This window comes from Haemorhous mexicanus, chromosome 9 (assembly GCF_027477595.1).
Source record: "Haemorhous mexicanus isolate bHaeMex1 chromosome 9, bHaeMex1.pri, whole genome shotgun sequence".
Lineage (NCBI taxonomy): Eukaryota > Metazoa > Chordata > Aves > Passeriformes > Fringillidae > Haemorhous > Haemorhous mexicanus.
Window position 1 is genome coordinate 4767404 of NC_082349.1, and position 14834 is coordinate 4782237.

General features: G+C 43.7%; 1 long non-coding RNA gene across 1 annotated transcript; it reads left to right on the forward strand.

Moving 5' to 3' along the window:
• The first annotated feature begins 564 nt into the window (after positions 1-564).
• LOC132330774 (uncharacterized) lies at positions 565-10878 on the forward strand. The gene is made up of 3 exons (XR_009487426.1): positions 565-659; positions 1520-1723; positions 7594-10878. It is a non-coding gene; the product is annotated as an uncharacterized LOC132330774 (long non-coding RNA).
• The last annotated feature ends 3956 nt before the right edge of the window (positions 10879-14834 follow it).

Genomic DNA, 14834 nt, shown 5'->3' on the forward strand with positions numbered 1-14834 from the left:
TGGCTGTCATAAAAACCTCTTGCTCCCAATAAGATGTGATAAGGAAACAATGGTTACTGCCCTGGAAAGAGATTTCCAGGGGCAGCTACGTGACAGGAGCTCAAGCGCTAATTCTTAAGGCTGTGGTTTGCAGCCAGCTGTAAGATTTGTGGTATCACACCACCACTGCCATGTGCCAGATGAGCAACACACTGCCAGAGCATTAAAAACTCCATTCAATGCCTCACATTTGTCAAAACAACAACAACCAAAATAAAAACCCCTTATAACAGCAGGTTTTTGGTGTATGAGTATTTTCTAACTTCGTGTTGGACCAGCTATCTCCTGCCTTTCCTCAGCAGGAGTGCAGCTAGCACAGGAGGATAAAGCTGGTATGAATTCCATATCATGTCCCTTGGCTAATTTGACAAAACACAATCATGTGTCCATGCCTGATCCACATTAGATTTATAGTCCTGGGTGAGCTGGCAGTGCACAGATCTGGTATTAATAATCCTGAAACCACAGCCTAAATCTATTAGCTGGAAGCAGTTGTATGATTCTTAATCCTATTTTGTGTCAGAGCAGATGACTGCAACCAAGATGGAGCAGAAATTGGATGGTTTTGCATGGCTAAACTTGCCCTGAGCTGAGCTTTCAGAGAGTTCAAACCACTCCAGGTACTGATCTTAAAACTGATGTTTTGGGAGTACTCTATGGGAACTGAACCTGGAAATCCAAGAGCCCAAAGTGTGAAGCTTTGTCCTGTAAGAAATAAACTTCTTTTATTTGAAAGATATTTAAATCCCAAGCAAGAAATGTCATCTATGCTCGAGAACCCACTGCTGGAGCAGGATGAAAGCTTAACAGTTTAACATCATTTGGAAGCACAGTAAAGATTTGGAACAGTATTCCTTGAAAACTTAATGACACTCATACAGCAAGACTCCACCATAAAAACACAGCTCCCTTGCTTAGAATGGTTTTCCCATTCTAAATAACTGAAAATCACAATCATACTGTTTCCTCAGCAATTTGACATTTTTTATATACTATGTTTCTTTAATAATACTAAAACTCTTTTTTTTTTATTATTTAAAAAAGCTGTCCCCTGACAAGCACGTTATTAAATTACAGTTTATAGCTCTTGCAGTGGGGTAAATTATAGTTGTTTTATTAAAGTATTTTAAAGACTGGAGTTTTACCAACATCTTACTCCTATAGTTGGCCAAACCTATGTATGCTGTGAGGTGCAAGTTGCCTCTCACAGAGTCCTTCTGCACACCAGGAGGGAATTTAGGTTTGATTTTCCAAATAATGGGACACCACAGGAAGCAAGTCTCATCAGACTCCAAACCTCTGGTGTTTAACCCCCATTATCTGTCTTGGGCTGTTGCATTTTCTCTCTCACAAGAACTAGAGAGGTGGTTAGATCCAAGGAGGAGCAGGCTGGAGCCTTTTGGTGCCCTTAGTATTTTATGAGTTTTTTCTTTTGCATTGGTTTGTTTGCTTCTTCACAGAGGACCCTGTTTCTCCACAGGTGATCCTCAAATGGAAGAGCTCCACAAGTCTACCCACCTGAAAAGCAGAAATAAAAGATTGGCAACATCCAGGCTACATAAATACTCCATGAAAATGCAGACTCGTGCCACGAGTCCAAAGGATCCAGGATCCAGTTTTCCTGTGGGTTACCCTCCCTGGAATTACACAACAACAGCAGCATCAATGGAAATTCATATTCCAGGTATCACATGGATCTCCTTGTTTGGAGCCAGCAGTGTTTTCCCTTCCACTGTGTCAGGAATTGATCACTTTGTGTTTGTGCCACTCTGTTTTCTGCTGGCACTGTGAGAGCAGAGCTGCCACAGCCAAGCTCCAAGGGCTGATCCCTGGGAAGGGCTCCCTTGTCCCCCTCTCCCAGCAGCTTCTGCATTTGGCACTGCAACAGGAAATTAAGGGCTGTAGGAAAGCAACCTTTGGCCTTTAATTCGCTTTTTAATAAAATCATTAAAAGAAACCTACTTGCTGCCAGACATTATGGGAAATTGTTTTAATGATACTTTGGAGCAGAACACGTTCTCTCAGCTGCACGCGTGGCTTCCTCCGTAGCTTTGTGTGTTTGCAGCATGAAAATGGTTTCAATTACAAAGCCAGGCTAGAAAATTTTATATGAACCAGGCCGTGATAACAACCAGAGGCCAGGCTCTGTCCATTGCACATCTTACACACAGACAACAATTCAGAAGTTCTGCTAGAAAAGATCGACACGTTTGAGCCAAAGACAAAAACCAACAAAAGGACAAAGAAAGCAGAGGGATTTTGTGTGTTGTTCCAGTCTCTCCTGGGAACAAAATAGGTGCCATTACCGACAAAAGTGATGGGCACACAGCACAGCAGTCCTGCAGTTTGTGAGAGCACAAACCCATCCACAAGTGTCAGGGCGTAGCTCCTAATCACTCTGTTCTCTCATTGATTTTAGAGTTGCCATTCCATTTTTTCAGAGGTTTTTGTAAAGAAATTTTATGGCCTTATTGTTCTAGAGAAGGACAAACCTTGCTTTATCATTCTAAATTCAAAACTTACCACTTTGGCAAGTATAAATCTAGTTAGAAAATTTTATCAATTGAGCAAAGCCTATGGATAGGTAGGCAGTTACTGAGGACACCTTAAAAATTACTGGAGAGACCTATGCTAAAACAAATCCATTGTTTAGTTACAGCAGTGAAATTTTAAGAGACTGAATAACTTCTGTCTAATACAAAATTTGCCCTCATGTACTTTGATTATTTCTGTCTTTCCCATTGTATAAAAAAATCTTAATCAACAAACCCGGTAGTCAGTTTTCTACAATCAATAAATTCTACGTCCAAGCCACAGTAGCTTTTATGTCTGTACGTTGTAAAAGTAAATTTACATCATATGTCAAACATTAGACACAAAGAGAAAAACAAGGCTGATTTCTAGTCCTAAAAGATATATGTGTATCCATAAAATCAGCAAGCTGTGTCCTGAATACAGCTGGATGATCATACTCTGACCAAATGGCTTTTTGTCTCAGCCTGGAGATCTGTCAGGCTCAACTGTTTTCCAGAACTGCATCTGTTTCAGGGAGCTCTGGGGAAGTGCAGGACAAGCCCCTGCTTTACTACCAGTCCTGTGGGAACCAAATTTTCCTGCTGCCTGGGCTGTGGAGCAGCCTGGGTCATGCCAGGTTCTCTCAGAGGCCCCAGGATGGCAAGAACCAAGCCCAAATTGGAGCTGTGCTTCCGCAGCAGAGAGCCAGGCAGTGTGGTGGAGTTTGGTCACCAGAAGGAAATGAAAAAGGAGGAAAAGACCCAGCTGTGCTAATTAATCACAGGGTGACTCCAGAGCACCAGCTTTTGTTGGGAAGAGCAGATCTGATCCTGGGAAAGGGGACTGAGCAGACACGAGGAGCAGGGCAGCCTTTGCAAGAGGCGTCGATAAGAGCCCAGCATTGCTGGGCACCTTCCAGGGAAGGGAAACCCCAGCCAGAAAAAGTGCAGGGAAAGGACAGCCAGAAACACCAGGGAATATGTGACCTTCTTACAAAATGAAACTCAAAACCTGTGCAGCCTCTAGCCTACTGAATGACCCCTAGGATGAACACAATACTTGGATCTATAAATACATTGGAGGAGAGCAGCAGAAAGCAGGAAAGCGCTGCTTTAATTTAAAGACCAAATGTGGCACAAGAAGGATGGAATATGATCTCTGCCCATAATTACATTAACATTCAGGGAGTTCCACTGACTAAAAAGTGATTAGCCAGGTTTAACAGTCATGGTTTTACCCCAATGTGTTGGAAGGAGCAAAATCTTCTTGTAATGACCACAATTACTTCTTTTTCTTTCTCCTCCCCAAGAATTAAGATATATTTCTACTCATCTTTCTAACTCCAGAAGCTCACACCTTGGTAGCTGGGGCTCACAGCAGAAAGAGAAAAGGTGGAACCCGCAGAGAAGATTTGCTCATGGTCTCTTTGTCAGTGGGAACATCCTCTGTGAAAAAACTCTGCTGCTGGAGAACACGACATGAGTATTTCCAGAACATTTTCTGCTGTTTTCCAAGGACACAACATTACTTTATTTGGGTGAGCTCCTTACTTTGGCTAGTTGTGTCCCTGTTTTTTGGCTGGAAATCTCCATGGATGAGTAGGAAAGGAATGCTACCTACTCCCACAAGTAGTGTTTGAGCTGCAGTCTCTAACAAACTATACCTTTCTCATGGAAGGAATTTATTAGAAAATCCCTTCTGAAAATTAATACCTTTTTGAAATGAGCACTTTATCTAATAGCTCACCAGCTTCCTGGGAAGTGATGAGGTGGAGGCAGCTGAATTTCAGGGTGGGTCTGGTTAATATAAGCTGCCACCTGGTGAATGCTGAAGAGTATTTTTGCCTTCACTAGGCGTGGTCTGGTTTACACTTTGGAGGAGAACAGATCCTCAGATACTCCTAAAGTTGTACCATTAGGAGTTACAACACAAATATGAAATGAAATCACTGCATGACTTTCTTCCAGCCGCACTGCACAGAGGTTATTTTAGCACAGTGGTTCCTTCCAGAGTCCCCAGGCACGAGCAAGCTGAAATCAGGCATTCACAGCTCCTGCTCATCATCCCAGCTGACTTTTTCACCCCAGACAAGAAAAAGCCACACTGCTTAGCCTGTGCTGCCTGTTGGTGACACAGAAATGACACTGCTTCCTTACTGAAGGGTGCACAAAGTGTCCAGATCCTGTGGGGATGAGTTCACAGCCATGTCCAGAGGAGTTTGGGGATGCCAGGGTGCAGCAACTCCTTTCAGACAGCTCATGGCATCACAGACCTGCTCCCAAGCCTGTGGACACTGCAGGACTCCCACTGGCTTTTATCAGCTTTGGCTCACATCCTTGGCATCTGGTTCATGCCTCTTTATTTATAAGGTCATGCATATCAGGAGCAGCCTCCCAGGGAAAACAGGCCAGCTCATCTCCTTGCTCAAAGAAGCCATTTAGCTGTGATTGTAATCTGTGATTTCATTGCTAGCCCCACTTTGCCTTTGCAGTTGGGCTCTCCAGGGAGGGAATTTTATTTCTTTGGCACAGCCTAAGCATTGTGCTGAGCAAATCTCTCTTTCTATTTATCTCATGCATACCTATATAATAAGCATGGATGTGATGAATAATAAGTACATAGGTGCTACGGGTCTCCTTTGTATTTCTTTGGCACTATTAATAGCCTTTAAAAGTGGGAATAACTCTCATTTGTGCCAGCTCTAAGCTGTCTTCATACAGTCCAAGCATTGTAAGGGAGTTTTATTTTAAACAGAACATTTCTGAATAATTAATCACTCCGATATAAGACACACATAACAATTCCAAATAACCTCTGCATGTGTTCTTAGTTGAAGGGGGCAAATGAAAAATGGGGGAAAAATATAGTCAAAACAAGGAGCTGAGATGCAGAATCCAGCCAGGAAAGCATGGATGAGGTTTTTTTCCCCCTCCTTACTCAAACAATTCAGAACATATTTTCCCTATAAAGTAAATGGGTAGAATGTCCAAGTGTAGCTCTGACAGTATCTCTGCTGCATGTGCAGCTGTGGGGTGGAAGGATGGGGTGCTGGACAACATCATCTGCTCCAAACCACTGAGCAAGGTCCCAAAAAAGTAAGGGCCAAGCTCTGAGCACTGCAAATGTGGATGTACAACCTGTCAGGCTGCCCGGAGCCATCTGTGTGCACGAGCTAGTGCAGCCAGCCCCTTGTTTCACTTTCCAAAACTCAAACAATCACAAACACAGGCACTTTTCAGCTTCAGCAGCTGCAGCAGAACTCACCAGGGTGGGATGGTCAAGGAACTGGTGGGAGGCAGGAAGTTTGGTGGCTGCTCTTTTTTTCAGTGGATGTTTCTCTGCACTCTGGGATGTTTTTCAGTACCAGAGTGAGTTGGTGTGTGGCACATCCTGCCAGAAGAGGATAAAGCCCATGAGGACACATCCTACAGAATAACTCACTGCTTTCTACTCATGTCCAGCTCATGTTGCTAAACCTCAAAGCCATCCTTGCCCTGCCTCAATCTTCATTATCATGTGGAAACAACATTGTGGGATGGGCTCTGTATGGCAGTGAAGACATGAACTGACCCTGATTCTTTAAATATATCAGGAGCCCATAGGATGTGTTATTTGTGCTGGATTCATCTTAAGAATGAGAGCTAATTCCTGCTTTTTCCAGTTTTCTCATCTGTTTTCCCTCATGCCCTCTCTAATCCAGTCCATCTCATCTTCAGTAAATAAATGTTGAAAGGACTTTGTTTTGCAGCCATGTAACATAAAATTATGTGTAATATATGAAGTAAAAAACAAACAAACAAAAATTTGAGTGGTTTGGGTGAACAACACGCTTCTCCTCTGACTCATACAGAAAGGCTTTGTCAGAGCACTCCCAGCACCAGCATCTACAACTGGCTCCTGAAATCCTTTGAAATCCTGCTGCCTCAAAGCTGGATGCCTTCTGTGCCATGAGATGTGGAATGAAGGTTTGGAGGAAATGTCTCTCTCACTCTAGGCAGGTGATGGTCTCATGGGGAGCAGAAGATCACAGCAATTTATTACAATAAATAATGTATTTTATTTAATTTATTACAATAAACAGTGTAAAACATATTACAAAATATCACCTGTCCATGGCCAGAACAACCCTTTCCTTGGAACTCCAGTCTGGGCTCCCAACCAGCCATTAGTGTGATTTGGATTATCCTGTTCATTTCTGCTCTCACTAAGCTGGACAGAGACAGGACTAGCCCAACTATTGCTGAACCTGTCAGAGGAAACACACAAAGATGCCAAGACACTGGAGTTTAGACAGCACTCCCTCAGATTTTAGTAGCAATTGTGGGGTTTTATATAATTATTTTTTTCCTTAATGGTTTGGGTTGGAAGGGACCTTAAATGTCATTTAGTTCCAAACCTCCTGCCATGTGCAGGGATGCTACCAACCAACAAAGTTTGTTGATTTTCTGGTTTGTATTTTCAAATAAAGAATTCTTTAATGGCAGAGGTAAATCGAGTGTCTGACTTCACAGCTTTCTTTTCAGATTTGGAAGGATTTTTTTTCCCAACTAGGAATCATGAGTTTTACTACAAATCAGTGCCAAACCCCATCCAGCTCCCTCTGTCATGGGGATATCATGTCTGCACCATGATTTGTGCATCCTCAGGGCCCTCTAGACCTTTACACCCCGGTCCTTGGTGCTGGGCACCTGGCAAGAAAAAACTTGTTTAATGCCACGACAGCAGGGCAGCATCTTACCACACAGAAAATCACACGAGGTCTGTGTGGCAAGGTTATAAATCAGCCCCACTTACACAAGTGGACAAGTTCAAGTTGAAGTTATCGAGTGTGACGGCTCAAGTGGCATCCTGTACGTCAGACCCAGGGCTGGATGACCCCTCTTTTCCTTTTGCCAAAGAGACAAATGGTGAGAACGTGTCAGGCTTTATCTCTGATCCACATTTTTAGCTGGGGACATAGGAAATTTTAAGCTGAAAATAATGTCTTTCTCGGGGCGTGTTGCAACCTTTTCCTGATGAGGTCTTTATTTTTAAATGCAGGGCAGTAAACAGAACAACACCCAAATGATGACGAGATTGAGCTGCACAGATGATCTTCAGCATTTGTCATCAAAGAGACACTGAGCTGCTTGTCCCCAGAGGGCTGCTCATGGATGGCTTTCCTTGCAGCAGGACAGCACAGCAGGCCTTGACCTGTGCCACCACCCTGGCTGAGATAAGCCCCTGCCAGATCTTTCATCCTTGTCCCACTGACAGAAGGTCCCTGGGGATGCCCTGCTGGAATATCAAAGCACTGATGGCATGCTACACTCATCCTCCCACCGTAAGCCTCCCCAGCACCACGATTGTGACATCTTATAGAAACCAGCATTTTCTGTGGCATCAAAATGGATCTGTGGCTGGGTTTCTAAACCAGCAATATATGCTGGAGTGCTGTAAATAGGATGCAGCCTGGTGAAAGAGGGAAATCATCAGTCTTCATGCTGCCCTTGGCCAAGAAAGCTCCCTCACTCTAAAAAAAACACCCTAAAAATAATGAAAACTCACAGTCCTTTATTTCAGAGCAGTCAGATTATGTAATGTTAGTACACACATCTCAAGCAGAGACACATTGCCCTTTCCCTTTGCATTAGATAAACAACAGCTTTCCTTTTTCCTTTCTTTCTGATGGAAATCACAACTGTGGACCCAGCTGTGTTACTCAGAGCCTGAGCTGCTAACAGCCTTCACAATCCTGTTCATTAGGAAGCAACCAAACAAACTTGACAGGACTGCCATGTACCCAGACACTTTTACTAAATTCTGTTTATGTTATTTTTCAAGTAGATTTGGCATTCACAAGGCTGCACCACTGGTTGAGATGAAGGCAACAAAAGCTCTTGCTATTGACAGGAAAGGGACAGAAGAGGTCCTTTAAGCATCCTTGACAGCTCTCTGCTGCTCTTGTGGCTCTAGAGCCAAAAGTGCACTCAGGTCTCACATGCAGGCATGTAAGTTCTGCAGAAAACACCAAAAACACCCCCAGAATATTGGCTAGTCCCAAGAAAGTGACTGGGAAGGTCAATCCCGTTGACTCACTCCCCAAAAAAAAGGTTGACAGCCTTGTGGTGGTGACTGCCATCACCTCCAACCTGGACTCAATTAATTTGAACACTTCTTCCTGCAGTGGGAATTTTACCAGTGGCTTTAGTGGTCCAACCTTTATAGGGAAAAAAAAAAGACAGCCAGAAGCCTTACAGCCACCCAGCTTAAATCCTGTATCAACAGCAAACACAGGGGGTTCTCTTTGGTTTCCTCTCTGCAACTGGACCTACCACAGTGGCTCGTGACAGCCATGTGCCACATCTCATCTCTGGGTTATCCTCCACAAAGCCACTGGGACTTCATCCAGAGAAATTCTGCACAGTGTGGTGAGTGGCAGCAGTAGCATTCTGTAAAATGTTTCATTTCACACAATTAAATTCTTAGTGATTATGTGAGAGAATTCCCATTTGTCTACTGTGCAGTAAAGCTAATTCATTGCCCCTGACAATATTGCATTTTCAAGCTGGAACTCTCCCTTTTTTAAAGAAAAGCTTTCTGATCAACCAGGCCCGTGGTGAAGCAGCCCTTATTGTTCTTTGGATGGGAGAAACTTTGTGCCACATGCAGAAAAAACCATGATCATTAACCCTAAATCCTTCACAGCTCACCAGTCCTGCAAACAGCACCCCAATTCCAACAAGGAAGGAAAATATCAATGCAGAAATTATTGGTCACCAGGCAGCATATTGTGGCTGGAATTTTCCAGCGAGCTCAGTGCCTTTAGCAGTGGCCAAACATTTGAAAGAAGCTCTTCATAGTCCAAAATAAATGTCTACATTTTCAGAAGACAGGCAGTGATTAGGCACTGTCTGGGAAGAGATTCCATTTTTTTTAATCACTTCCAAGTTTTATTTTTGCACATGGATTTTGTCCTTGGGTCTGGCTGATCTGGACGAGGCACGTGGTGCTCTGTGTCTCAGAAGGGTCAGCCAAGCATGGGCGCTGCTGTCAGCTGGATGCATTGCTCAGTGGCACTGGAAATTTGGAAACTTCTGCCCCTGGGAGCAGCTTCAGAGTGGTCTGGCCATATCCTCCACCTCTGGGCTGGTCCAAGAGTAATGCAGAGTTGGTGTAACCTTAAATCAGGAAGACTCACCAGCTTTGCATTCTTGAGCATAAGAGAAGAGGCCTGGCGAATGCTCCCCCTGGAAAATCACACACAGATCAGATCATGTTGCCTACTGCAGTGCAAGAGAAATGAGGAATCAAAGACACTGGAGATTCTACTGTTCTTTTTAAGCCCTCTTCCAGCAAACACGGTGCCCATATTTTACAGGGCTACAACACAATAATCTGCCACCACTGCTTTAACGACCAAGCAGTTGCAGAGTTGATCTATAAACTGATGTTGCCATTTAATGTGGTTTCCAGTGAACTGTAAAATTTATGGCTGTAACTAACACCCCCCCTGCCCCTCTGTCTTTTATGTTCTCCTCAAAAAACAAGCTGCTCCATAGCTCCAAAAGGCAACATGCAGAAAACCAGTGTGTAACCTGAAGTGAGCTAATTAGGATCACATTCACATACCATGGATCTGCAGCCTTCTGGTCAATTAAGCAAAGATTAATGTCTGACACTGGGTGGATGACTACCACAGAAAGGCAGGCCCAGAAATACTCAGATACACTGCTGTTGCACAACCTGAACAGTGGCAAAGCTGCTGTGCAGAGCTGAGACCCTCTGTGATGTTTCCTCCATGGTTTTCCCACTCTTTTCCATGCAAACCTCTCAGCCTCACCACTATTTCCATCCTGTCACGGTGCCACTGGTGCCGCTTCTTTGGCAGCTTCCTGGCATGGGTGTCCCTGCCCTAAGCCCTACTGATAAGAGCAGCTGTAAGGTGAATTCCACCTCTGCTCAGCTGTCTGGCCCTACTCCCATCCTCTTTGTGGTGACTGATGGGATTTAAATGGGCTTCACATTGAGTGCACCACATGGGGAGAGCCTGGTCCCAAACGAACGTAATGCTGGAAAATCTCCTTGGGCGCTCACGAGTGCTGGGGCTGATTTAGGCTCACTGTTGTGAAGGCTTGGAATCAAAACTGAGGGCCTGATCCCAAAGCCCATTAGCCTTTGGAAAGGCTTCCTATGATGTCAGTGGATTTTGGAATACACTTTTGATGCCTTCTGGTAAGGGCTGATGGAAAAAAATCTTCAAGCTTAATTGGAGTGTCGGGGGGGGAACTGGTGAGGAAAATGGTTTTAGATGAACAGCTCTGTTGAGGGGGATGCATGTCCTTGCTTGAGCTCCACTGATGCTTTCTGCAGAAAACCCACACTGACTGCTGCTGGTTGTTTGTTTAGAAGGTGAAATTTCTTCAGTGGGGGGGATGTATTAACGTCCTGGCCTCATGTAAGATCACGTTTCATATTTTAATCTCCTCAGCGACTTCCTGATGGGAATAAGGATCTTTTATCTGGATATGCATCAAAACTTTGGCTTTCACATCACAGGTTGATGAGAGAAGTCGGGTGTCCTGAACCTCAGGGCTGCAAGAGATTTTTAATCACAGATTTGCTTTAAGGTGGCTTTATCTGGAGCCAGAGCATGAGGGGTAAAGCTGCTTTACTATGGTTTTGTTAAACTCATGTTGATGTTTTTACATTTAAGGACAGAACAACACAAAAGCAGAGGGCCAGATTCTGATGTAATTTTTGCTAGGAAAACCAGGCATAAGCCAACAAGTAAGAAACCTGCTGCTGGGGAACCACAGCATGGTGCCATGTAATTATGGTCAAGTCCATAAAAACTGGTGGAGGTGGGAATGGAAGAGAGCTGCTGTCTTAGGGAAAAAGAAATTAGGAACTCTAATAACAAGGGGGAAAAGGAAAAAGGATCCAAATCCCTGGTTAGGGATGTTCAGAAGTATTAGATTATTATTTTTTCCCTTTTAATTTGATGCCTAGGCTCATCGGTTGGGCTGTCTACTGGAATTCTCCCTGCTCAACACAGTGAAATTACCCCAGGATATTCATAGAACCATGAAATATCCTGAGCTGGAACGGACTCACAAGGTGGATCACCAACACATTGTAGTGAAAATGGGCAGAGACATAAGGACCTGGTGTTTCCTCACAGGCATAAATGTAGAAACACTGAGAAACTTGCAAACAATTTTGCAGAGCTGATGGAACTGATGGAGCACTGCTCCAGTGTGCAAACAAACAGCCCAAAAAGCAGGAACAACAAAAGAAATAGCAACAGGAATTATCTCTGAGAATTTGCTCTGTACACTTTACAGCAGGGAGAGCTCAACTCTAGTTTTACAAAACAGCCTGGCAGCTGTGCTATTTATATGTTCACCACCAAGCTTTCATTAATTTTAACATGTGTTAATGGACACCCTGTATTATTTTGGGAGGCTAAACGTGAGATTTGTTTAATTTCCTTAAATATCAAATATGGGTTGAGTAAAATAAACCGTGGATTGTATTTTTTCTTTTTTAAGGAAAAAAAGTGTCAGTGACACAGAATTCAGACAGAGCAATGTCTGATCATATTTACAGCATTTATAGGTTTGGAAATCTCCAAAGAAATCTGAGGAAACCTAAAGGCTGCCGGAGTACATTGAGTGAAATTCTTCTTGGTAATGAATAAATACTCCACAGGTCTTTACAAGAACACCTTTTTAACTACATGTAAATATTCCACAATCTTTCAGAAAATCTCCCATTTAAAGCTGATCCTTAAAACAGGTTCTTTTTATTTTATTAGTTTTTTTTTTTTTAAATGCCATTTGCAGATCCTGTAATTTCTCTCAGATTTCTTCCCTTTGCTAAAAACACCAGTGTTTCCAAACAGGCACACAAAGACTTTGGAAACAGAGTCCTTGTGTTGTTCAAAAGAAGTTCTCAAATAAGAACTACATGGACCTAAATCAAGTTGCAGCTACAAGCAAATTTATTTCTCACCTCATCTTGCTCCTAAAGATTTAATGGAAATCTGGTATAAAGCGTGGCAACAGAAAAAAAATACCTGCCACAAAAAATAAATCTGTCAGACTTGGGAAAATCCATTCATCAAAGGAGGGAAAAGTACAATGAAATCACGAGAAGTTTATGGAATAAATCTGTAACTGATTTGGTTATAATATTTAATCTCCTTCTGCTACCTTGTAGTGTGAGGTTGTGTTCACCCTGCATAGCTTCAACATGACAATGGGTTTTTAGTACCAAATTTATAACTTAATCTGGATATTGCCAGTGTGCTAGGACAAAGCCAGTTTTCTGAGTGTTTCTGATTCTGGCCAGAGGGACAGATGCTCAGAGAGGTGAACCAGACAGATTTTGACTGGTAACACATGACTTTGTAGAAGCGCCATTGATTTACACCGCTGAGGAGCCTGGCTCTAATCTGCACTGGAAGGGGCACCTTCAAAGCAAAACCTGCCCCTGGTTCCAGTTAAACAAAACCCTGTTCTGTCCTGAGAGCCAGGCTCTGGGATCACAGGTTTGCAGCCAACAAGAAGAAGTTCCAGGAGAAAAGCCCTCTAGCACAATGAACCCTTTCCCTCACACCCCACGAGGGCCATGCCGAGCTCGCTGACACCCCAGGCTTCAAAGGGAGCTGAGGGGCAGCTGTGAAGGAGCTGACCTTGCACAGAGGGCTGTTTATTGCCACAAAAACAGTGCCCTCCTGCAGCCCAGCAGCCAGCTGAGTCAAACAGCTCCTGTTGGAGCCCAGAAACTGCAGGAAGCTGGAGAGCCCATGAGAGGGCTGCAGCGCCCGTCCGGAGATTTGACTTTCTTGAGTGACAGCTTGATGAACTCGGGCATGGGGAGTTGGCCCTTTGAAGAAGTAATTATGCTGCTGGTCAAGAAAAAAACAGCTCTGGGTTGTGCTGTGTGTGTTTACACAATGCCAAAGGGACAGGCAGGCCCTCCTCGGGATGGGTGCCACAAGAGAGAAGACGCATTTCAAAGAGTTATTTATTCACCGGAGATCCTGAGAGGATGTTTGTTGGATCCTGGAGCAGAGTGGAAGCTCCTGAAATCCAGGATGACGAAAGTTCAAGTAGGAGCAGGCAGCAGATTTATCTCTCTGGACTGCTGGGAGCTTGTCAAGTGCCATAATTACCATTTGTTCTCATCCCACCCGTGACTCCTCCGTGGCAGTGACCTTTGGAACAGCGATTATTTATGTCACGGAAACAACATGTGCTGGCAGAGTCATCCTTCCCCACTTCTTAATTCACCAGTTTCTCAATGAGCTTTGCAATAGCAAAGGGAATGGGAAGGGAAATGATCAGTGTTGAGCAAGCCAAGGGGTTTGTCTGGGTTCTACTGATGAGGAAGAATGAGAGTCTCTGTACAGTCTGCACAGTAGTACCCACTGTGTTTCTTGGGGAACCTAGCCTGGCCTTGTCCCTTGGGATACTGATGGCTCCCACTGCTCCTCAGGACATCATTCAGCACAAAACCAGTAAAAAAGTGCCTATGTGGCTATTTTTAGAGCAAAGCATCCACCTTCTGCTTTCCTGTGCTTAGCATGAGGTGGATGCCTTGCATCGGCCAAGCCTCTGCCTGCAGCTCGCTCCTGGATCACCCTTGTTTTGTCTGCTCCCTGATAAAGGCCTGCATTAGTGCACTGCATTGTTTTAATTCCAGCCAGCAGCCAGATAAGGCTATCAGCATATCACAACTTTTGCTGGGGATAATCTGCTGGGGCTTTTGTGAGAGGAATGCTCTGCCATGCCAGGGGGATGGTGCTGGGTGTACCCTAGGGATGCTCAGCAGCCACGGCCTTGCTGCTCAACCTGAAGCAAATCTCTGTTTTTCCATTTGACACCATCTGTCTGCATATTTTTGAGAGTAAGACTGACTTTTAATCCAGATTGACAGACACTAAGAATGGGCTGGACTGTGACTGAATCTCTGCTGGCTACTGTAATCTAAATCACGTTGTAATGGATAATATGTTGTCTTATATCCAACTTGTAGGAAAATATTTGTGTGTAGATAAACTGACATTTTGTTTAGTACATGCACTCTAATTTCCAATAAAACCTCCAATAAAGAATTACAAAGTGAATTTATTGCTTTGCTTCAAAGCAAAGACATGGTGCCACTTTGAAAGGGTATTTGAAGTGTTAAATCCACTTCTATGATGCTTTAATACATTTTCTGTAAATTTCTTTTCATTTAAGTTATTTTAATATTATTGTGCCACTCTGTTAAAAGGCCATAAAATATTTTAA